At 41.2% G+C, this 24,627-nt stretch overlaps 1 long non-coding RNA gene across 1 annotated transcript in view; it reads right to left on the bottom strand.

Moving 5' to 3' along the window:
- Nucleotides 1–8,783: 8,783 nt before the first annotated feature.
- The window catches only part of LOC141993980 (uncharacterized), a 71,889-nt gene continuing 56,045 nt past the window's right edge, over nucleotides 8,784–24,627 (bottom strand). The window contains exon 3 of the long non-coding RNA XR_012640985.1: nucleotides 8,784–9,137. This is a non-coding gene — a long non-coding RNA (uncharacterized LOC141993980). The remainder of the gene's footprint in view (nucleotides 9,138–24,627) is intronic.

The raw sequence follows: 24,627 nt of genomic DNA, 5'->3' as shown, positions 1-24,627 counted from the left end.
CCATTTATAATCTTGCATGAATTTTATACTACATTCCTATCAAGTCCCTCCCTGGTAGGTGTGTTACATGTTAGGAAGTTTTTATTTTCATGGGTAGTGGAGAGTGTGCACTCTGAGCATGAACCAATTATTAACTGCATCAGTGTCTTTGTGGGGCTTCCATTGTGCTGGTTTTTCCTCTGGGTCTGTCTTATACCATGGCTGTGTGCATGTCATTTGTTTCTGGGAAAGTTTACTGCACTCCTCCAAAGCCTTCCAAGTAGGGATAGTTCATTGGCTGTCGCTCACTATTCCCCTTCACTTTGTATATTCCTTGCTAGGAACTCCATCCCACTGGAAAATACCTAAAAGACTTTATTTAATGCAATCAAGTGTCAAAATCACTAATTGGATGCTTTCTCTCCATGACTAGTGAAAAGATGAAGCTACTGCAGAAACACATCAAGAGACTTCACAAATTGTAGTTAAAAATAACACACTTATATTTAGAGATGATAGATTTGAGAGCAGAAAGTACAGAGAACGGAGGGTAAAAACACAGCTAAATGTAGGTTTGGGAGCTGAATGTTTGGACTACAGCTGGGTGAACCCTGCAGAGTCTGGTTCATGCAGGGTCTGTTTGCTAGCATTAGCAATGGACTAATACCTGCAAGCAAGAAAGTTCAGGTTCTACAGACAGTCTGTTTATGCTTCGGAGAATTTACGGGGAGGACAGGCAGTGGCATCACCTACAAAAGAAGTAGCTTGAATTTCCACTGCAACGTCCTCCATGTCCTGCTGGTAGATGAGGTTCATAAATTCACTGTTTCAGCATATTCTTCTGCTATTATGCCCACACTGCTCCCTGGCTATTTCTTCAGGATTTGGGCCAGGTTGACTCCCTTCAGGGCCTGGCAGAAGGAAAGTTGTGGCCACTTCAAGCCTTCTCTTGGTGGCCTTTCCAGTAGCTAGGACCTTGTGCTTGGTGTTGAAGTGGCGTAAGTCTCCAGCCCATCCAAGATGCTGTAGATAAAAATCATCTCTTGCCCACTCCTTTGGCCCACCCATCCAACTTCATTGGTTCCTCACTGCTCTAGATATCAAGATCATCATCCTTGCCTTCTTATTCCACTCAAGCACAACCTGTTACTGTGATCTTGTCTCTATCTGTGTTCCCCTTTGTCCTCTCCATTCTCTGCCATCCTTGATGCCCCCTTTTTTCTCTTCTTTTACTCCCATTTCTGACCCTGCATTTCATGCATAGGGGCAGCATGTAAACCACCCTCAAACTTATAGACCAACCTATTTTCCTCATCACATTCAAATCCTTTCTTAAAGAATAGCTTCTCCTCTTTTGCCTTCAGGAAATATAATCAGGTGAAGTTAATGTAACCAACAAAATGTGTTACTTAACTACCCCATGATCATGTTACTGTTATCCTTGTCCTTCTTTTAAAATGTACTAATGAGCAGGGGTCTACTTAAATCATGGAGAAATCACACAATTTTCACAGGTTGGTCATGGCACAAATAGCAAATTTCACAGATGTGTTACACAAAACTCTCAAAAATGTGTGATTTTTCCACAGCCTTTCTCACATGAGGGGCCTGGACCCAAAAGGGGGGTCAGAAGACAATTAGCGGGGTCACAGTATTGCCACCCTTACATCTGTGCTGCTGCTAGCCATGGTGCTACTTTCAGATCTGGGCACCCAGCCAGCAACCACCGCTCTTTGCTCTGCCTTTACAGCTGGGCGGCCGGAGACCATATTTCATGGACGAGACCAGATTTCACAGTCCGTGATGCAACTTTAACAGCCATGGATTTAGTTGACCCCTACTAATGAGTCTCACGTCATGTTGAAATCACATGATACACTTTTCATGGAAGGGACTGTTTGAGACATGTAGCATATTTTTGTTTGGAAACAGCTACTGACCATGTGGAAAGGACACAAATTTCATATGTCTGCTAGTATGTCATATATCTTCTATAATGTTGTGTGTGTAACATTTAGAAAGTGTTTAGCACTTTCATTAGCAGAGTCATGTATGTCCACTGTTAATTTTATAATATTCACATGTTATATTAAGTTTTTTTTTTTTGCATGGCTATACCTCAAGTGACAATTTTTGTACAGCCCTATCTATTCCTAAGCCCATGCTCTCTATAGACAGGCATGAACAATTGTCTCTCTCCCAGAGCCACCAACCTATCTTAGACACTCTAGATTCAGTCAAAATAAATAATTTTTGAGTATACAAAAACATATTATGTCTCAAACGGTTAAAGACCCAGTCCTTTCCGCGAAAAGCGTATCCTGATTTACAAAGAGGAGAGGAAAAATTAGAATAACTTCTTTAATGAAACATTAGCTTCATAATTATAGTTCCCTATTATCATAATTATGAGTGTAATGTATTTGCATTTCAGAGTGTCATATTTACTGTAGCATATATGAACTTAAAACAGTCCTGTGAAATCTTATTGAGAAAAATATTAACAGCATCTTATTTTCAAAAGCCACTTTTTTCTAAAGAAGGGGGGAAAATATGTATGTCAAGTCTGTCTTATTTGTCAAGCTGAAGTATTAAATAACTGCAGTGTGAAAATCAGAAGATAATTTCATGACTAATTTCTCTTTAAAACTACGACTGTCAATCTTTGTAAACAGATTGATAGAAAGCCCTTGAGAGTAGCGTTTTAATTTCTGGGTACTAATCAGAGATAGAATATCTGAAAAGTATCAGACTATTTGCTGAATTTAACTAAGCTTTGGGTTTGATTATGTTTGGGTTTAAAGATTTAATAGATCAAAGCACTGGCAGTTTACTATAGGTAAATAATAATATTTAGGTCACAGAAGAGCTGGAGTTTTTTGAGGCTAAACAGAATATAGCTGTTAAACTGTTATGTGAGTCAAAAGATTTCTATATTACAGTTACAACGGATCTGCAGAGACTGAATTTGAGATTTCTCTCTCTGTAATAGCTGTATGACAGGAAAGCCTTATAATGAAGAAGTATTCTGCACTCCCATTCTGTTTACATTCTTTGATTTGTGTACTTGTGTTTATTTTGGGCTTAGAAATGACTCCATGGAAAATTGATTAATCATGATTAATTTTCATGAGATGAAAAAAATGCATGCAAGAACAACAAGGTGACGCTGGGCCAAACTCTGCACTGATTTAACTGGGTTGCAGAGCATCACACAATTCGGTTTATAATTTACAGTAGCTGATGATAAATTTTGCCCCAGTAACGTGGCATGAACCTGCTGAAGTCAATGTTTTTGATCCTCTTACCCCAGATTTTGAATGGTGAACAGAGGTTAGAACTTCTCCCTTTGTCTTTCCAGTTTTTATTTTGCTACAAAATGTAATGCCTTTTTATTTGAAGCCTTAATCTGCGTGCCAGATGGGAATGAAACCCAATGTGCTGAAATACTGTAAGAAAGGATGTGTTCCATGGCGTTTCCTGCCCAACCAGAAACAGGAAGTGGGAAGTATCAGATATCTCTCAAAAGACAGTTCCAACACTGTTTCAGAGCAGGGAAGAGTTAAATTCAGGAGGAAGATGGTGCTGTGGTTAAGACATTGCACTCCCAAAACCACCACAGATTTTCTGTGTTACCTTGGGAAAGTCACTTAATTTTGTGTCTCCTTTCCTCTTGTAAAATGAGATCTGTACATTTTTTCTCCCACTTTTTATCCATTTACATTTTCTTACTGTGTATTTGTATAGTGCCTAGAACAGTTATTATATATTGTTTGTATTGCACCTAATTGGCCCCGTCATGGACAAAGGCCACATAGGGCTAGGCATTGTAGAAACCCAACAAGATGATGATCCCTGCCACAGAGAGTTTACAGTAAGACCAGTGGGGTCCTGATCTCAGTTGATGCCTCTAAGTGCTACCATCAAACAAACAATAGTAACAATGATCAATAAGTTTTGCATAAGGAGCTGTGCTTTGAGTGCTCATCTGAACCAAATGCCTGAGATTTGTCAACCAGTAACATTAAGGGTATTTTTGTGTTACTTTAAATGGAGACAGGGTCTAATCCTACGCACCTGGCCAAGTCCAATGGGCATGGAGCATCCAAACTTAATTCTAGTGAAACTTTTAGGTGTGCAATTTAAGCTCATGAGTGTGCCAAGAATACAAGGGGTCTGAAGCAACTAAATCAATGGATAACGGCAAAGCATCAATTTGAAGTCAACAATTTTTCCAGGGATGGAGGGAGGGGAGATTATATTTTTATTTACTCTCTGTATTTTCTTGTACTACGTGTAGTAACTCAATTATTTTATTCCCTGTATGGGGCCTTTCCTGTGGGAGATAAATCTCCCTGGAGTTTTGTAAACACTTAAGACTAAATATTTCTGTCACCAGGGTAAATATAACCAGTTTCATGGGAAGTAGTTAAAAATGAGAGTTGAATTTAGGCCTCAGATCTCTGAACCTGGTTCCTAGGAACTTCAGTGAGTGCAGCAAAAATGCATCTGCAGCTAGAATTTGATTTGTAGTGTTCATTTTTGTTTTATAAGTGACTGTCTTTTTTTTTAACTTCATATCCAAGCCCTGGACAACTGTCACTTCAAACTCAAGCCCAAATCAACAACGTCACGGTGTCTCTGATGGATTATTTGTGCAAATATTGTTTGTGCATTTTGTCACTGTTCTTGAAAGCTTTAACTTTTCTGAATTTTTCCTCCCTCCATCCCCCAGTCTGTCTCTTTGATCTTCTTTGCAGGAGATACAGTTGCATTTAAGTGTAATTTGAATCGAACCACCTCTCCCCCTTCACCATAATTTGTTCCTGCAATTTAGATAACTATTGTGCACATTTTTGAGTAATGCATTCAAATTTTTTTCCTGGTTTTCTACCTTTGATTTCTTCCCCCCTTGCCAAACTTCTTTGTTCAATTTCCTTTAACTATTCTAAAAGAAGTTGGTTGTCATTCTTGTTATGCTGAATAATAGTATGACAGGTACAGATAGCATACACTAGAAGTACAGTAGAATTCACCTAATTTACCATATTGCAGTTAAAATCAATGCATCCCAATCCATAGATCAACCTAGTTACAAGAAGCCCATAGAGATATTTGCTGTGAAATGATCCTTTTCTGATGTGCTTTTAAAAAAAACAACAACAACAAACAAAAAAACCCCTGAAGGTTTGTAATAATATATAAGTATGGTCAGATCAGAATTTATACAGTCATCCTAGCTCTGGTGACCAGCATAAAGGATAATACGGTGGAAGGGTTACACTAACAAACACCAGTTCACACCTATAAACAACTGACTAGTCTCTCAGACAACACCAGACTTATTACTTGACCAGATTAGGTGTGCCATTTATCCAATGTTTAGAGTAAATGAAATGGACTGCACTGGATTTTTTTTTTTTGTTCCTGGGAGAAGTCCCAGCCTAGTGTTTGTGTTATTCATCATGAAGTCTATTAGATGAGCTTTCCTATGCTTTCTAAACAGTGGCACCTTTTTACTTGAAACACTTTGGGTGAGGTACTCTGGAAGAGTAAAGGTTGTTCATTATTTTGGTTCTAGTAATGCCAGTGATACTATAGTTAGTCTGTTACAGTAAGAGTGTGTAATTTTGTGCAAGACTATAAAACCAGTGACATTTATCTTTTTAAAGGACTTTGCAAAGCGCATATCACCCAGCGTTGTTGTATGTCTTGCACTTAGGCTAACAAGCATGTCTCAACACTTACGGCACTATGAATTCACATAATATTATCAAGGAGGACACCCAAGGTTTCTCAGATGTTTTTCTGTCCCTCCCATTGATTATGAAGCTCTTGGGTTTGGCTCTGCCACTCTAAATTCTGATCCCTGCTACATATATCAGAAACATGGCAAAAATGTTTGCTTCTGTCATTAAAGTTGATATGAAGCAAAATCTGCAATCTCTTCCCCTCCACTAAGGGTAGCAGTGAACCTACTTCCTTAATAATTTTTACTAATCATATCGAAGCAGCCTCGGGATTGTTCAGAAAAAGAAATGACATTGCTTAGGCAATGATTTTTCCCACATCTAAAAATAACAATTGTCCACAATAATGTAAACCAAATACTTGCTCCAGTCACAGATGCTGGACGAAATTCTGTTCCCAGTTCCACCAGTGTAAATCCAGATTAAGTTAATCATCTTCAGTGCAGTTAGTCTGTTTTTACTCCAGTGTTGCTTAAGCGCTTTTTGTGCATTTGTAATACCAACAGGTGACATGATTAATATCTGTTTTCTTGGGTGCTCGCTCTTAGTACATCAGCTCAGTCTGTTTGAAGAATGTATGGTCTGGTTAGAAACTTTTTATTACGGCAAGGTTACAATAAAACATTAACAAACTAAATCTTACGTTACTTATCACTTGTTCAGAATCAGATGAATATTCAAAGAACCTGGCTAAAGATTCTGGTTCATTCTGCTAAAAAGGGTGACCAAATTTCCAAATACCTAGCCCCTTTTTGGCATGTCTCTTGTCTATGTAGTTGTTGTGAAAGCTTTTCCATTACAAGGATAAGTCCATATTTTACTATACCACAATTCCACAGGAGGAGTTGCATTTTTCCAATAATATGCAGTAAAAGTCTAGCTGATAACTATAAAGAAAGTAATTTGTCATTCTGTTTGAAATGCAGATCCTTTACTGGAGCATTAAGTAAGCATGTCAGAGGATCTGTAGGAAGCTGGCATTTTGTGATAAGATGAATCTCTTTAATAACTTCCTCCCCAGACCATCTAATTCCTGAATACAACCATCACATGTGCAAATACGTTCTCCACACCCCCTCCAACAATTAAATAATTTATTCCATCTTGCTCCTGGGTCAACTTCTCAAATGCAGTTAAAGGTCCAGACTGAGCTGCCTTGTATCCAAAGTTCACATATAAAATGTTTGTTTATCCTGTAAATCCTGAAAATATGGGATCTTTATATTACATATCTCTTGGTATGATTTCAAACCAGGACCCAAGAACAGCTGTCTGAATTCAGTAATCTCAGTTCTTACTCACAACAGTAGTCACTTGGAATTTATTTATTCCTAGGAATAAATTCCTTATTAATGAAAGTATCTAAGGGAGATCGTGTTGGTGACAGGAACTTTAAAAAAAAAATTGTCCAAAGCTGCTGAAGTGACCTAAATGAATGGGTGACTTACTTTTCTTTTTTGTGCTACAGTTTTTTCAAGTTTTACCCCAGTGTTTGGAAGGACTGTGAACCCAAGTGATCATATCTTTTAATTGTGCTGCATAAGAAGACAAATTAGGCAGAGCTAATCCACCCCACGTTGTAGGTTTATACAGAATTTTAGACAAATTCCTTTTGTCTTTTGTTTCCATCTGAATTTTAATAGCACATCCTACCATGGTTTTTAATGTCATGTTGGGGATATCAACAGGGATGCACTGAAACAAAAATGATCATTTTGGGAGGACATTCATCTTTACTGAGGCTACCCTGCCTAGCCAAGATACTTCATATTTGTTCCATTCCTCCTAGTCTCTTATTTTATTCCACACTGTAGGGAATTGGCTTTAAGATTTTTTTTCTGTTTCTCTGCAATACTTATTCCTAAATATTTTAAAGGTTCCTTTACCCATTTAAATGTATGTAGCTGATAAGTTTGTTTTGACCCTTTTGGGAATATTAATTCCTAATATTTCAGAATTATCATAGCTTATTTTGAAGCCTGATACTAATGTCTGTTGCATAATTTCTAATGAGGCTTCTGGATCCCGCAGATGTAACAAGACATCATTGATACACAAGCTATTGTGTGTTCTAATTCAGAAGGCATTTTGATGCCCTTAACCAAGTGACAGTTTTTTACATATATAGCAAATGGCTCCATTGGCAAACTAACAGTCTCATATACCCCCAGACAAATTAAAAGGAGTGGATTGATGACCATTAGCCAAAGCAGATACTTGAGCATGCGTATATTGAGCCATTATGCCCCTCTAAAATTGATTTCCCAAATCAAACTTCACCAAAATCTGTCAGAGGTATTCCCAGTGCTTAATCTGTAATGAAAGAGATGCTGGGGCTCAAAGAATTAGGTGCCGGTGATTAAGCAATATTTTTACTTTCATAACTGATGCGGCAAGCCCAGAGGTGCCAGGGCTATGAACTGCCATTCCTACAGGTCCTGGGGCTCAGGCAAGCCCTGGCACAAATTAAGCACTAAGGTTTCCCATTCCAGCCAGTCAAAGGCTTTTTCAGCATTCAAAGAAAGCAGCCTACAGGAAGAATTCAGAGTTTATTAGATTGGTGAGGGTGAACACATTGGGCAAGAAGACACTCAATCTGTTTGCTAGCACATTGGCATACATTTTTGCATCCACATTAATTAAATAGGTCTGTATGATTCACAATTGGTAAGATCTTTTCCTTCTTTAGGAACGACCACAGTTATTGCGTCTTCCCCTGAATCTGGAATCTCATTCCTCTACAATGTATCATTAAACAGACCAAAGCTTGTTTAGAACTCTGTAAAACTCCCTGGAAAACCCATTGGGTCCTGGAGCTTTATTGACTTTTCAATTCTCAATTACAACTGGAACTTCCTCTGCAGCAATTTCTCCATCAAGAGCTCCTGCGTCATCCTCTGACAGCTCAGGTACTTTCATGCTTCTAAATATCTATACATTTAGGATTTGGGTGTTCTGTAAATATTTCAGAGATCTGTTTGATCCTAGTAATGAAATTTTGCTTTTTATTTCTTATCAGAAAAATTATCAGGCTGAATTATCCTGTTTCTTTTTTTTTAACTTTCTGGCTAAAAGCCTCTCAGTTTTATTTTTGTCTTCATAATATTTTTGTTTGTTTAATACATCTAAGTGTTTGTTTGCTCAGCCTTACCTTTGCTTTCTCAGGGTTGAGGTTACTAGATCAGGGAAAATTTGTATGTACTGACTGGGAATCAACAGTGGTTCAGCTCTCTCTCTCTCTCTCAGTATTTTATCCTCATCTTGATAGTAGTGTAGACAGACAATCCAAGCTTTTGGAATTGGGGCCTTGGGAAAAGGACCTGTGATCCCTCTCAAACTTTATTGCCAAGTTTTAATGTCATGGCAAATATCACACAATCTGTCCAGCAGATTTCTCTTCTCGGTCTCCTGCGGAATATTTATAATACTTATGTTAATTCTACATTCTCTATTAGTCCTGCAGTTTTAATTTTACTTTTTCCCTTTTTTTAATGTAATGATTAGTAATGTTAATTGCTCATTTAATCCTGTTTCCACATCTGATCTTTTCCCATCAATCTTCTACATCAAAATATATATTAAAAAATTGAATTGAAAGTCTGGAACTCTTCCTTATCTCCTTATTCATCTTTGTGATTTCTAACACCAGCTCCTTCAGGTCAGCCTTAGTGATTGGTGGTTCTCCACTCATAATTTGTTTACAGGATGGGGAGTTACACGGCCATGAGAGAGAGTCTTTGTTTTGAGGAGAGAGGGAGTGCAACAGATTTTTGTATTGGAGGATTTTTCCTTTATTTCTCAGACATATAAATCTTCCTCTTCTTTCCTGTTTGCTCATTGTGCCGTTCTCAAAATGGCAGCTGCCACACTTCCTCTCCTAGCCACAATAGTTACAATTGTATTTTTTTTATCCTGTTCCACTGACCCACCCTGCTGCGTTATCTCATTACAGGAAAATGAGGATCCAGTTCAACATCTGAGCTTGCAGATTCATTTTTAATGTTCTGCTGGCTGATGGTGCTGGATTTTCTCCCCCAGTGGCTACTCACTGGGACTGGGATCAGCCATCTCTCCAGCCTTCTCATTTTCTTTTCAAAACTGGCTCCAAAGTAGCTATTCACATTTACAGCACAAACCTATGGATTCAGGCTCCATTTTATCTTGTTACATTTCTTTTATTCCCCATTTATTACAGAGAGCTGGATTGAGCCACCATTTTATCTGTTGGGTTAGTCACTCTCCATATGGCCTGACTTTTTTTACACTTGCATAGCTCCAGTAACTTACATGGAGTTACTGCTGATTCTAGGTGCCATTTCCAAAGTATAAACAGAAGAAGGAAACACTTCAAGAGGGAGAACGGGGGGTTAAAGAAGCACCAAACAGAAATAGCTCGGGGCCTGATCCTCACCCCATAATTCCCAGCAAAGAGTGGCTCTTGATGTATATCTTCTCTTCCCATGCAGAGGCACAGAAGGCATGGTCCATTCTCCATTGCCCCATACCTGGTGGAGAACCCTCCATTTAGTTGGGATCCATTGGTGGGAAGGGTGCAGACTAAGGGATGGGCTGGGAGGAGAAAATGCAAATGGCCCTGGATCTTAGAGAGACAGGAGGGCAAATAGTATCCTCCTGATGGAGCAGTCAGAAAACTTAGTGGCTGAAATGGATAACTTTTTTGTATATTCATAGCAAATGTTTAGCACATGCCCACTCCTCAAACTTCCATGTTGCTGTCATCAACAGGCCACATCTTGACACATTCAATGTACGACAGGCATTTTAGCATTTTAACCCCACATTTTAAAGTGTTTATTGAAGGGTTATTCTCCTGTCTTGGAGATGTGGGAAATGCTATTTTACATGCTAGGAAGAAGTAGGATGGTCGTGTGTGTGTGTGTGTGTGTGTGTGTGTGTGTGTGTGTGTGTGTAAAAGACACTAGAACGGGACTCAGGAGATCTAGAGACAATTTCTGGCTCTGCTACAGACTTCCTTTGTGATCTGGGGCAATTTGCTTAATGTGGGATTTTCAAAAGGTGGCCAGCTCCTGTAAAATTTGATGCGGATTTGCATGCCTACTTCCGTTAGGCTACTTTTGAAAATCTTATCCTTTGTTTCTCTGCCTCCTTTCGACACAGGTAAAATGGGAAATTATTTCCTTTGTCTGTCCTGTCTATTTCGATTGTAAAATCTTCAGGCCGAGGATGCTCTCTTACTAGTTACATATACAGTGCCTAACACAATGGTGCTCGATCTCAGCTGGGGCTTCGAAGGTACTGCAATACCATTTTTCTTTTTTTCCATACATATGCTTTTGTCATGAACATGTTAGTTATTAATCAAAGGTTGTTGATATCTGATTTCTGTTTGGTCCATTTGTAAAGAGAATGGTGGCATTCTAATTCCTAGTGAAGAGTTGTCTACATCACTGAACCATGGAGCCACAACTGGTGCTAATTGTTACCCTTCTTGATTAGCTCACCAGAGAGGCCAATATTGAATGGGTGATATCCTTTAGGTCAGGCTTGCAACATATTGGTGGGAATGGAGAAAATATGCATAGCTCATAGGGTGACCAGATGTCCCAGTTTTATAGGGACAGGCCCGCTATTTGGGGCTTTGTTTTATATAGGTACCTATTACACTCCACCCCCATTTTTCAGACTTGCTGTCTGGTCACCCTAATAGCTCATGCTCTAATCATTCTGTGGATAAAATAGAGGGATTCATATTTGTTCAGATGGTACCTTGCCTACCTCTAAATTTACTCCCTTTTTAAAATTCAAGTTTAACAGCCATGAGTTTTATTAATGGGCTGCATCCTGATCTCAATGAAAAAAAGATGCTATTTGATGGTGCAGAATCAAGTAAAATAACTATTTTTCTTTAGTCTTGTCTTAGTTGTAGGACTTATGAAGGTCTCTGGGTAATATGTTACAAATGACAGGTGATGTACCTTTCATCAGCTTCCTGCATTCTTTTCCTGCTGCCAAGTATTCATAGTAACAGCTTTTGAAGTGAGATAAAGTAAAGGGAAAAACTAGGCACAACCACAAGCTTGATGTTTCTGTCTTCTGGTTCCTTGCTACTTGGCTTTTGAATTCCTCATGAAATAAACAGAAAAGATCTTCTCTAGGCAACATTTTTGCGATTAATCATTCATTAGAAACTCTTCAGTGAATTTCACTCAGAATTTTAAGTGTGTGTTAATACACCAGACTATAAAAATGTGTTCCCAGAGGTAAGAAAGTAAGCAAACAAACCCCAGTAAAGATTAGATTTTGACCTGATTTTCCTAGTTATGTTTTCTTTGATATTAAGACCTGTCATACAGACTTTATTCCATACGTTTCTAATGTCATATGAAATACTGTAAAATGCATACATAAACAAGCACCTGGTCAGTAGTAATGACTGAGAGGACAAGATACTTATAACGGACTATGTATTATTATCTATATAGTTTACTATGATTTACATACTTACAACTGTTGCCTTAAGCATATTGTTTCTATGGCTATGATTCTGTAATGTAGCAAACGGTGCTGTAGGAGTACAAGCCATGAAATTGCATATACACCATTTAACAAAATCTTAACCCCCCTTCCACTCCAAAGCTTATCTTTGGGGAAGTGTGTATGTTGTGTGTATGTTGTCATGTTCCTCTTCAGAAGGCACCATGCTATAGCAGGATTATTTCCCATAGACTATCCCAAGCCACCTTCTTTCAGAGATAGAGGCTTCATTTTTCTTACCAGTGTAATTCCCTGTTTGTTACAAACCCTGCTCCTTTCCAAGGGACATGCACTGAAATTTGTTAGCCTTTTTCCAAACATCAAGGTGATTCAATGTGGAAATGGAGTAAAGCTTTTCTTAGGAGAATTTTGCACAATGGGAACATATTTGGGGAGTAAGGTCCAGTAGAGAGCAACTCCGGGCCCTCTGTAAGTTGTTAACACAGAGCAAAATCCAGCAGCGAGCAGGTAGTTGGGCAATGAGCAGATGAACAGTATCACAAAGGCAAGGTGTATGTAGGGAACAGTTGGCCAGGAAAGTAGGAAAATTTAATGCCAGTTGGTCAGCATATGTGCAGGGCAGCTGTTCCATTACTTATGACATTTTATTGTACAGTGTATATGGCATTTTGGAGTAGTACAGGACTATGTATTGAAGGATTATTATATACTACAGTTAGCACTAGATTGGAACTGAGTATGTCTTGGATATATAGCAATGAAAGTAGGCACCCTTTGTGTCTCTGTGTTAATGCCAGTGACCGGATCATGCACAGGCTATATTGATTTGTTTGACTCAGTATAACACACGTAAATAGGGGTGGTGGACCTCTTTTCTCTCCAAATCAACTGAGTTTGAACTATTTTTAAAAATAGGATAGGTTTGGTTAAGATAGGGAGTCATCTCCCAGTTCCTTGAGATACTCCCAGGAGCCTATATCTCCTGCCTAACATCCCCCCCGCCCCCCATCCACTTCATGGCCCCTCTCCTCATCAGCTGTTTTTTCCTTCGTCCGCACTTAGGCCTTCAGCTGTCTGACTGATCCTTTGAATCTGGGACTCACCTTAATAGGAGGCATTTTGAAGACTCACTTTGTTTGCATCCCAGAATGTCAGATGTCACTGTGGGCCATATCACACAGGAACTGAAAACTAAAACATCAGTGACCCATGCAGAGGAAGCAGTTCCCCAATGGTCAACTTAAAAGATAGGAGGTGTTACAAGAAGCTAAGGAAGCTCCCAAGCCAGGGCAGACATGAGGATATTGTCAGAGGCCATGAAAGGAGGCAAGCAGATGGAAACTAGCAGGAGTAGGGAAAGGAGGGTGGCTGGCCCCTGTAAATGAAGCAGGTCCAGCACTGCTGTGCCAGATCAGGTGCACCCAGTTGACCCAATTAAGGGGACAGGGACTGCACCTGGGGATATAAAGGGCCAGAGGAGACCCAGTGAGTCATATCTGGTGAGAGGGGCCTGGGAAGCTGCAGGGAACATGACTGCCAGAGTCTTCTGAGAGCCTAAAATATAAAGGGTGAGTTGAGAAACTGGTTTATTTCTTTAGGTTTGGACAACAAATATGTTTAAAATATACTGTGGACATGGCAATGAGTCCTTAGCAAGCTGGGAGAAGCCTTGCCTTGTGACACATGGTGGAGAATGCAGGTACTGCAACACGGTCCTTGATACAAGGGGGAAAGGACGATCGTTAGTGCCAAGAAAAAAAGAGGGAATTGAAGCCTCAGATATTGACTTAGCTTGGGTGATTGGGGTGTGTGTGATGGGCCTGTTATTAATGGCGCAGCAGCATCAGACAGTCGCATTACAGTGGCAGCAACAACAGACCTGTCACACTCCTACAGCTGAGGAGCTCGTGGGAGCGACAAGCAGCACAACTGGTTGCTCAGCAGCAGTGGCAAGAGGCCCACTTCTAGCAACAAGCAGAATTGTTTGGGCTTGGGGACTGGATGGGTGGGGGTGTGGGGATGGAAAGTTCAGGCCAGCTGATCCCTGGCCTAGTGAAGATGGTGCTATAGGATGACTCAGAGGCCTCCTTTCATACTTTCAAGAGAGTAGCAAGTGCAGTAGGCTCGCAGGAGTTGACTTGGGCAACCCTCATAGCACTCTTCCTGCTGGGTGAGGCACAGTGGTAAGTAATGAGCAGATGGGCTTCTATCCTGTGGCGAAGGCTGCCCACCTTAGACTGGAGGTGTGTGGGCACTAGTTTTGGGTTGAACCGCTTCAACAGAGGGCAATACCATGAGTAGTGACTCAAAGACTACAGGACCTCACAACCTGGTGGCTATGCCCCCAGACCAGTGCAATAGAGAATCATTGACTAAGTCATCCTCACATAGTTGTTAAAGGCCCTTCCATTGGCAGCCCAGAGCTGGGCAAGGCAATTTCAGCCTGCCTTACTCGGGGAGGCAGTTGAACAGGCAAATGCTGCCTTTGAGGCCAAAAGAGATGAGTGGCCTGAACAGCATGGCAGAGTAAGAGTGGCTCAACAGTGGGGGAGTTGCAGAGAAGCTCTCAGTGCGTGAGGATCCCAAACAGCCCAAAACAGGGCACTGGGCAGACCCCCAGTCCAGCAGAAGTACTTCTGGGGATGGCTGGGGGAGTCTAGTGGTGTGCTTTAATTGCAGCAAGCCTAGGCATATTAGATGAGACTGCCCAATAATGGAATGTGATTACCCTGGAATATCACAGCTAGACCTGTGGCCTGGGGTCCATTCCAAATGACACTGGGGCTCACCATATGTGGTATCAGTCAGACTGGGAGGAATGGTGGTAGAAGGGCTTGGTGGACTCGGGTTGAGGGCATATCCTTGTCCAAGAAGATGGTGTGATGGTAAAAGAAGGTGGACTAGCATCTCTCTGTGCATGTCTTGTCTATATGGTGAGGCACATGTCTATCCACAATGGAACTGGGGGTCCAAGGCTAGAGAGTTTGGCTATGTATCTGCCAGGGCCTGTGATCTTAGGGAGAGATTGGCTGAGTTTCCCAGCCCTGATGCCATGGAGAGTGGTAGCGAAGACTCACAGCTGATAGGGAAAGGAGTGGAGGGAGCAGAGTGTGGCCAAGAGAAAGTCCTTGACTATCTTAGGTGCTTATAAGATCAGCTAAAAAGGTATTGAAAAGAGCTACAGGATGTAAGCACCTGTTGTCAGAAATCATCAATCAGTTGATGGGACTGGGACAAGAATTAGCATGCATTAGGGTAGAGGCAGAGAGTGGGAATGTCTCTGGGTAGAGAAGGGGGCCAGGGAACAGAATCTGGTGGCAGACACAGATGAGGGTACAGTGAGGACCCAGATAGTACCTCATCTCAGCCCCAGCATGCTGATAAAGGCCAGGGTATAAACAGTGGACCTTGGCGGGGGAAGGACAGAGGGCATCTGTTCTCTGGGTTCTGTTGTAAGAACTGGGGAACTGCCAGAGCAACCTCAAGAGAGAACACACGCTACAGATGATTAAGCAAGAAAAAGAGCAGCTGGCTGTGGAACATCAGGCCACTTAAGAAGAGAGAGGTCACCTGATCCTCATGGTCAGTGAACTTGAGGGAGAATTAGACCTTGAAGCCCTGGAGAAGAAGATAAAGTTACGTGGACAGAGCCCTGCCGGATTGTAAGGCTTTAAGGACTGTGGCGAATTTGATGTGTACAAATGTGTGTATATATATGAATTTTTCTGTTTTGGGTTGGGGGTGAGAGTAGTCCAGAAGTAGCCTCCCAGGTCAGAAAAAATCTGCCTTTGAAAGAGGCAGGGTTTTTTTGTTTGTTTTTTGGTTGGTGGCTTTTTTTTTTTAAATCCATGTCACAGGATGGCTGTCCCCTGTAAATGAAGCAGGTCTCACTACCCTATGCCAGATCGTATGCTCCCGGGGGGAAGGGCTGTACTTGGGGGTATAAAGGGTCAAAAGAGATCTGGTGAATCAGAACTGGTGGAGAAGGGGTTAAGAAGCAGGAGCAGCAGGACTCCCAAAGTCCCCTGGGAGGGGAGGCAGTGAGACCCTAAAATGTAATGGGTGAGCTGAGGATCTGATTTTTTTTTTGTTTAGGGGTGGACAATAAAAATGCCTACAAGATACTGGGTGTGGCAGTGAGTCTTTAACAAGCTGGGGTGAAGCCTTGCCTCATGACAGAAGAAAAGACGGATAGGTCTGCAAAGTGTTGTGGTATTTTGTTTGTTTGCAGGTTCTGTTAGTATTTGTATGTATTCACATACTTCTATATACCACGCTGAACCTCTGGGGGCAATCACATAATTTGTCTGACTTATATTATGTGAGTTATATTTGAAGTTTGAAAATAAGCTCCCATTCTGACATCCATGAACCATGGCTGAATTTAGCTTGTTGCTTAAAAAACTTCCTTTTCTTCACTGTAACGTCATTAGGAGAATTGTATGAAACTACTCCTGCTATTCATACTAAGACCTAACATATTCTCACAAGTAGCCACAGTCTTGAGCCAGGGAGAATTCTTCCCATTTTGATGTTCAACACAGTTTCTTGGTGACCCATGGACAAACAAGTGACTTCTCAGGAATTTGCTGTATGGACATTCAACCTATGTACATTCCAGTTTTTTCCAATAAAGAGATTCATCAAACAATTCTCACCATCAATTTGTAAACTCTTAGAGGAGATAGTAGGGTTATAAATAATAGCCAGCGTGGATTTGTCAAGAACAATTCATGCCAAACCAACTTAATTTCATTCTTTGACAGGCGAACTGGCCTAGCAGATACCAGGGAAGCTATAGATCTGATACATGTTGATTTTAGTTAGACTTTTGACATAGTACCACAACATTCTCAAATGAAGCTAAGGAAATGTGGTCTAGATTAATTTACTGTAAAGCAAATGCAAAATTGGTTGAAAGACTGTACTCGGAGTGTAGTTATTGATTGTTTGCTGTTCAAATTGCGGGGACAGGGATATAGTCTAGTTCCGATACTTGTATATATTTTCGATAATGACTTTGATAATACAGTGGATAGTATGTTTATAAAATTTGCATACAACACCATGCTGGGCGGAGTTACTAGCACTTTGGAGGACAGGATTAGAATTCAGAATGAACTTGACAAATTGGAGAATTGGTCTGAAATCAGCAAGATGAAATTCAATAAAGATAAGCGCAAAGTGCTATATTTAGAAAAAAAAATATCAAATGCACAACTACAAATGGGGAATAACTAGCTAGGCAGTATTACTGCTCAAAAGGATTTGGGGGTTATAGTGGATCACAAATTGAATGAGTCAACAGTGTGATGCAGTTGCTAAAAGGCCAGTATCATTCTGAGATGCATTTAGAGGAATGCTGTAAGTAAGACATGGGAGGTAATTGTCCTGATCTACTCGACACTGGTGAGGCCTTAGTTGGAGTATTTATGTTCAGTTGTATATGCCAGACTTTAGTAAAAATGTGGACAAATTAGAGTCCAGAGGACACCACCAAAAATGATAAAAGGTCTAGAAAACATGACCTATGAGGAAAGGTTGAAAGAAACTTAGTTTAGTCTTGAGAAAAGAAGACTGAGTGGAGATCTGATAAATCTTCAAATATGTTAAGGGCTGTTATAAAGAAGATTGGTGGTTCTCCATGTTCACTGAAGGTAGGACAAGAAGTAATGGGCTTAATCTGTAGCAAGGGAGATTTAGGTTAGATATTAGGAAAAACTTTTAAACTATTAGGATATTGAAGAACTGGATTAGGCTTCTAAGGGAGATTGTGGAATCCCAGTCATTGATAGTTTTTAAGGACAGTTTAGACAAAGACCTGTCAGGGATAGTCTAAGTTTACTTGGTTCTGCTGCAGCGCACAGGGCTGGATTTGATGACTTCTCAAGGTCCCTTCTAGCTGTACATTTCTATGATTCTGTAATGGATTCATATTTTTAGTTTATTAAAGACAATATAAGACCACTGATACAAGGTTCCTTTTCCATGGTAGTTAATTTGTCAGCTTTTCATTTGCAAGCCATGGAAAATTTATAAGATGACATTTTATATCTAAATGAAATTGGCTTTATTAGTTTTGATTATACTTGGTACGCTAGAAGTTAAGGAATGCAGAAGACATATAATAATATAGGAGCTACTGCTCTATCAAATTAGGGCAATCTCTGATTTCCTGAAGCAAGAGATGATCTCCAATTTAGTATGACAAAATACTGCATTACCCAATAGATCTTACTGAACTGAAATATCAAAAAGAATTGTTGAGATGAGTAACTCATAAATTGAGGACCATTTATCTGTTATTAGCTCATCTGGAATTCCAGGTGAACAAACCTTGACTTATGTAAGGGGACTGTTGCCCCCTTACTAACATTCAGTGGGGATTTAGTTGCTAGCTCCCAGTACTAAAAGGGGGAAAGGTCAATGGGGAATCAGGACCTTGAGACTGCCAGTCCCTAGGAGCAATGGGGAGAGGCCAATTCTCCAGGTCAGCCTGAATGACGGCGGGCAGACTAATCAGGGCGGGCAGGCTAATCAGGGAGTCAGGAGGTCCCGTCCTCCGTGTGAGCTGGAATTGCCTGGGTCAGACAGTGCGGGGCCGAGCTAAAGAGAAAGCAGGGGCCCAAGCTGAGCTGGGGAGCAGAGCTGTGCCAGATCCAGAGGGACCAGAAAAGCAGCCCAGAGAGAGCAGGCCCTGTCCTGGGAGCAGAGCTGCAGCCCCAAAGCCAGAGGCACAGCCCAGAGACAGCAGACTTGCCCTGGGAGGAGAGCTGCAGCCACCAGAGCCAGAGGGGCCAGAAAAGCAGCCCATGAAGCAGGTCAGTGCTGGGAGTGGAGTCACAGAAGCAGCCTGCAGAGCAGACCTGTCCTGGGAGCAGAGCTGCAGCAACCAGAGCCAGAGGGGCCAGAGAAGCAGCCCAGGGAGCTAGAGGCAGAGCAGCAGCCGTGCTGAGGCAGAGTGGAGCCGGAGCTGGGGCTGGGGCTGTAGCAGTCTGGGGCCCAGTGTCGTGAGCAGCTGGAGAGAGCGAGGGGGGACCCTGGGCAGTGGGACCAGCACAGGGAGACGCCTCAGCAAGGAGGCTCTGCAGGCCAGACTCGGAGGGGGATTGGTAACCCCGACAGGGCGGGGGCAATGCTGGGAAGAAGGGCCCTGCCTCCTGGAGCCTGAGAGCCTGTGGCCACTACCAGAGCGAGTGTCCAACCCACAGCATCCCTGCAGCACAGCCAGGGTCTGAGAAGAAGGCCTCGGACTTACAAGGAACAGACTGTGAACTGTCCTGACATTCCAGAGACACTGTTTGTGATGTTCCCTGCCACAGAGCGGGGTGATGTGTTTCCTTTAATCTTTCCCATTTTTCCTCACTCTTTTTTAAATTAATTGTTGATTAAATAGCTTGCATTTGCTTTAAATTGTATGTAATGATCAGTGGGTCAGAGAAGTGCCCAGTGCAGAGAGAGTGGAGTCACCCTAGCCCCTGTCCTAGGTGACCACAGCAGCGTTGGGGGTCGAGCCCCCCAGGAATCCTGGGCCCAGCCTTGTTGGGGTTATGAGGACTCTGCCAGACAGGAGAGTGGGAGGGGAGTCCTCAAGGGCAGGGAGGCCTCTGGGTAAAGGAAGTGGAAGCGAGGACTCGGATCCTTTCGCTAGCCCACTTCACCGGGGTAGTGCAGAAGCCAGGTAAGTTCCCCACAATAGCGGGACTATTCATAGATTCATAGATACTAAGGTCAGAAGGGACCATTATGATCATCTAGTCTGACCTCCTTACAATCTTTTCTTACATTGATAGAGTGGTGTGCAGCAATTCATTTTCTTTTTAAAATTGAGCAGTAGAGCAACAATGAAAAGTCATCTTTCCCTTTTTATTCAAACAGATCTGTCCAGAGCCTGGACCAAGGGCAATCAGGACTCCCATGTGGTTTCCAGTGTTTTTATATTCAGTTTTGTGTATTTATTTCAGATTTCACACTTAGATCTTACCTTTGACAGCATTCATGGCTGTCTGGATCAGGGTTTCGTGGTATCTGTGGATTTTTCTTAGTTTCTGAACTCATACAATGTGTGTTTCTTATGGTATGATGTCCTTAGCACTGACTCATTTAGGATACGTCAGTTCACACATCCATCATCAAGCCCTTACTATGCACCATCAAATGAGCTAGCAGAAAAGTCAGTGCAAACAATGAAGAACTTGATTTAAAAAATCACTCTGCTAATATAAGACTATTAGACTGTAACGGAACACTTCACAATTATTATGAAATTCAAAGAAAGAAAACAAAAAAGTTTTTTTGAACCAAGGGCAATTAAAGCTGAAGTAGTTACAAAACAACCATCCGCCAGGAAACTAGAACAGAAGAAATATTACATCGGGAATTCCTGTGGTAAGTGGGAGAAACTTGACCTTTAAATAGTTTGTCAGGTTACCAGATGCTTTCTAACAGCTATGCTACCTGCACCACGGTCATCCGAGTGAGAGCCCCTTCTGAGGGTCAGCCCTACTAGAAGAACTGAATACATGGAAACAAAATCAAGGAGGCCATTGGCTCTCTGTGTCTTGGACATCTAGAATGCTCATAAGAGTGTTTATGTGCTGGCAGAAGTAACACATGCTGACCCAATCAGTTCGTTTCTGAATTCACTTAACATCAATTTCACCATTAACTAGACATACTTCAGTTGTTTAACTGCTTGCTAACATTTTCATTTGGGAAGTGCAGTTTTTAATTAGCCTTGTCAGTACTCACTGATCTTTTCAACATTGAGTCCATTTCCTACAATAACCTTGATTTGACTTAGTTGTTAGATATACCACCAATAATTCATTCTCTTATTAGTCCTATCAGATAACTGTTCAAAATCACATGACTTAGCTTTATTACACAGGTCTACAACATCAGTCAGTGGTCTCACCTGGTAGCAGTTTCTTGTATAGCGTACCTTTCCCAAGTGACATTCTTGCACGGATCAAATTATCCTTCACATTTGGGAAAGACTTTATCTAGCAGTATTCAGTCTCCCTCATGCTTCCACTGGCACGTATGGTCCATGACCTCCAGTGTGCCTCTGTGCCTGCCTACAGCAACACTGTGGAGAATTTCACTCTCTCCAATTTTTTCTTCAATATCACTTAACTCTAGGAAAATTTTTGGAAGTGCTGCACCTACCTTTTCCAGTTTCATGCCAGGTTTTTAGACAGGATAAAAGTTTACCAAAGATTTAGTTTACATGTGGTACCATGTAGTAAGCATGTGAAGCAGTGCTTACTGCTAAGAGTGCTGGTAAGAGCGTGATTTTTATTTTCTGGACCCAGTAACATGGAATAGGTCAGGCTACTGCTACAATTCACTCTCCACTCCCCCTGCCTCTTACCAGGATGGAATGCCTGGTCCAATGGCCTTCTCTGGGAGGTGATTTTCCAGCTATGTCCCATCCCCTCTCTACCAAGCATGACTTCATGGATGCACAATTCCTCAGCAGTCCTTTTCACCTCACTTACAAACAGTATTCTTATGCCTCCAGAAAGTGTGTTTTTAAAGTGGTTTTTTCCCCCTCACTCCACCCTTTCCAATTTAAGGTCTTTTCCCTGATCCCCGAAGAGTAACGAGAGCTCTTTTTCTTTAAACTCTTTTATGAGAAGCTGAATCAGTGTCTCTGTCAAACCACAAGATTCAAACTAAAGTTCCATACTTTTGTAACACATGCTGAGTTGTAAAGAGAGCTGCCTCACAAGGGAATATTGAATCAATCAGCATTTTCTTTGCTTCAGTACATAAAATTCAGGGAATGCTTCTTATCCTTTCCCCCATGTCTGCCAGGTAATTCAGTACATCATATTTTAATACAATTGTCCTTTAAAAATGTTTGCTGAGTTAATAGGATGGCTCAACAAGTGAATATTCCAGACTATTATTTGGCCTTTTTGAGTCAGGTCTGCTCTGATTTGTGGATTTTGACATGCCTAATATTTATCTGGGGGAGGCCAAGAATACTGAATTATAGTTCATAATGTACCCAGCACACACAAGCCTTATAAACAGAACCCTTTACCATAGCCAGGGAAGTTAAGAAAGCTTATTTCCATGGTTTAAAAACTTTCATTTATCAAAATGATAATGAATCTGTTTGCAGTTGACCTTTTCCACTGTCCTAAACAGAACTCACTCCTCACATAATGGAAGGACATAGAATGTCACTACACACATAGGCAAAGAAAACGTAACCCAATTGTCAATAACACAATAGACAAGGTGGTCATGAGCAAAGCCACTGACCAATGTTCCCTCTAATTTTTAACAGGCCATGTGCACAGAAAATTTCTTCTGTGCAAATTTTTGACAGGCCGTGTGTGCAAAAAACTTCTGTGCAAATTGTTGTGCTTCTGTGCAAATTTTTGTGCGCATGGTGTTTCACCGTGTGCGCGGGGTTTAGGATCTGTGTGCACACGCACACGCGCACAGCTTAGAGGGAACTGTGCTCACTGACCCTATGTGTCTAGTACTGCTGTTCTGCAAGTCATTTAAAAGTATATTAAGTAACAAAGAGAGTAGAAGGAGGGAAAAGAGAAGGAGCAGAGGTGGTGAAACTGAAGAAAGTAGATAAGTAGACATGTAGATGTCTGGATAAAGAGGTGATGTGGATGCACCTTGTAGATGAGATTAGGGGATATAGAGTCCTAGACTTTAAGGTCAGAAGGGACCATTATGGTCATCTAGTCTGACCTCCTGCACAACGCAGGGCACAGAATCTCACCCAGATTCCCACCCAATCTAACATCCCATCACAGGCCATTGGGCATATTTACCGCTAATAGTCAAAGATCAATTAATTGCCAAAATTAAGCTATCCCATCATACCATCCCCTCCATAAATTTATCAAGCTTAGTCTTGAAGCCAGATATGTCTTTTGCCCACACTGCTCCTCTTGGAAGGCTGTTCCAGAACTTCACTTCTCTAATGGTGAGAAACCTTCGTCTAATTTCAAGTCTAAACTTCCTGATGGCCAGTTTATATCCATTTTGTTCTTGCGTCCACATTGGTACTGAGCTTAAATAATTCCTCTCCCTCCCTGCTATTTATTCCTCTGATATATTTATAAAGAGCAATCATCTCTCCCATCAGCCTTCTTTTGGTTAGGCTAAACAAGCCAAGCTCTTTGAGTCTCCTTTCATAAGACAGGTTTTCCATTTCTCATATCATTCTAGTAACCCTTCTCTGTACCTGTTCCAGTTTGAATTCACCCTTCTAAAACAGGGGAGACCAGAACTGCACACAGTATTCCAGATGAGGTCTCACCAGTGCCTTGTATAATGGTACTAACACCTCCTTATCTCTACTGGCAATACCTCGCCTGATACATCCCAAGACCGCATTAGCTTTTTTCACGGCCATTTCACATTGGTGGCTCATAGTCATCCTGTGATCAACCAATACTCCGAGGTCCTTCTCCCCCTCTGTTACTTCCAACTGATGAGTCTCCAGTTTGTAACAAAAATTCTTCTTATTAATCCCTAAATGCATGACCTTTCACTTTTCACTATTAAATTTCATCCTGTTCCTATTACTCCAGTTTACAAGGTTATCCAGATCTTCCTGTATGTTATCCCGATCCTTCTCTGTATTGGCAATACCTCCCAGCTTTGTGTCATCTGCAGACTTTATTAGCACACTCCCACTTTTTGTGCCAAGGTCAGTAATAAAAAGATTAAATAAGATTGGTCCCAAAACCGATCCCTGAGGAACTCCACTAGTAACCTCCTTCCAGCTTGACCGTTCACCTTTCAGTGTGACCCGTTGTAGTCTCCCCTTTAACCAGTTCCTTATCCATCTTTCAATTTTCATATTGATCCCCATCTTTTCCAATTTAACTAATAATTCCCCATGTGGAACTGTATCAAATACCTTACTGAAATCAAGGTAAATTAGATCCACTGCATTTCCTTTGTCTAAAAAATCTGTTACCTTCTCAAAGGAGATCAGGTTGGTTTGGCACAATCTACCTTTTGTAAAACCATGTTGTATTTTGTCCCAATTACCATTGACCTCAATGTCCTTAACTACTTTCTCCTTCAAAATTTTTCCAAGACCTTGCATACTACAGCTGTCAAACTAACAGGCCTGTAGTTACCCGGATCACATTTTTTCCTTTCTTAAAAATAGGAACTATGTTAGCAATCCTCCAGTCATATGGTACAACCCCTGAGTTTACAGATTCATTAAAAATTCTTGCTAATGGGCTTGCAATTTCATGTGCCAGTTCCTTTAATATTCTAGGATGAAGATTATCTGGGCCTCCCGATTTAGTCCCATTAAGCTGTTCGAGTTTGGCTTCTACCTCGGATGTGGTAATAGCTACCTCCATATCCTCATTTGTCATCCTACCATTATCCCTAAGCTCCTCATTAGCCTTATTAAAGA

The sequence above is a fragment of the Natator depressus genome, chromosome 9 (assembly GCF_965152275.1).
Source record: "Natator depressus isolate rNatDep1 chromosome 9, rNatDep2.hap1, whole genome shotgun sequence".
In the NCBI taxonomy this organism is placed as follows: domain Eukaryota; kingdom Metazoa; phylum Chordata; order Testudines; family Cheloniidae; genus Natator; species Natator depressus.
This window is presented reverse-complemented; position numbering and strand designations above follow the sequence as displayed.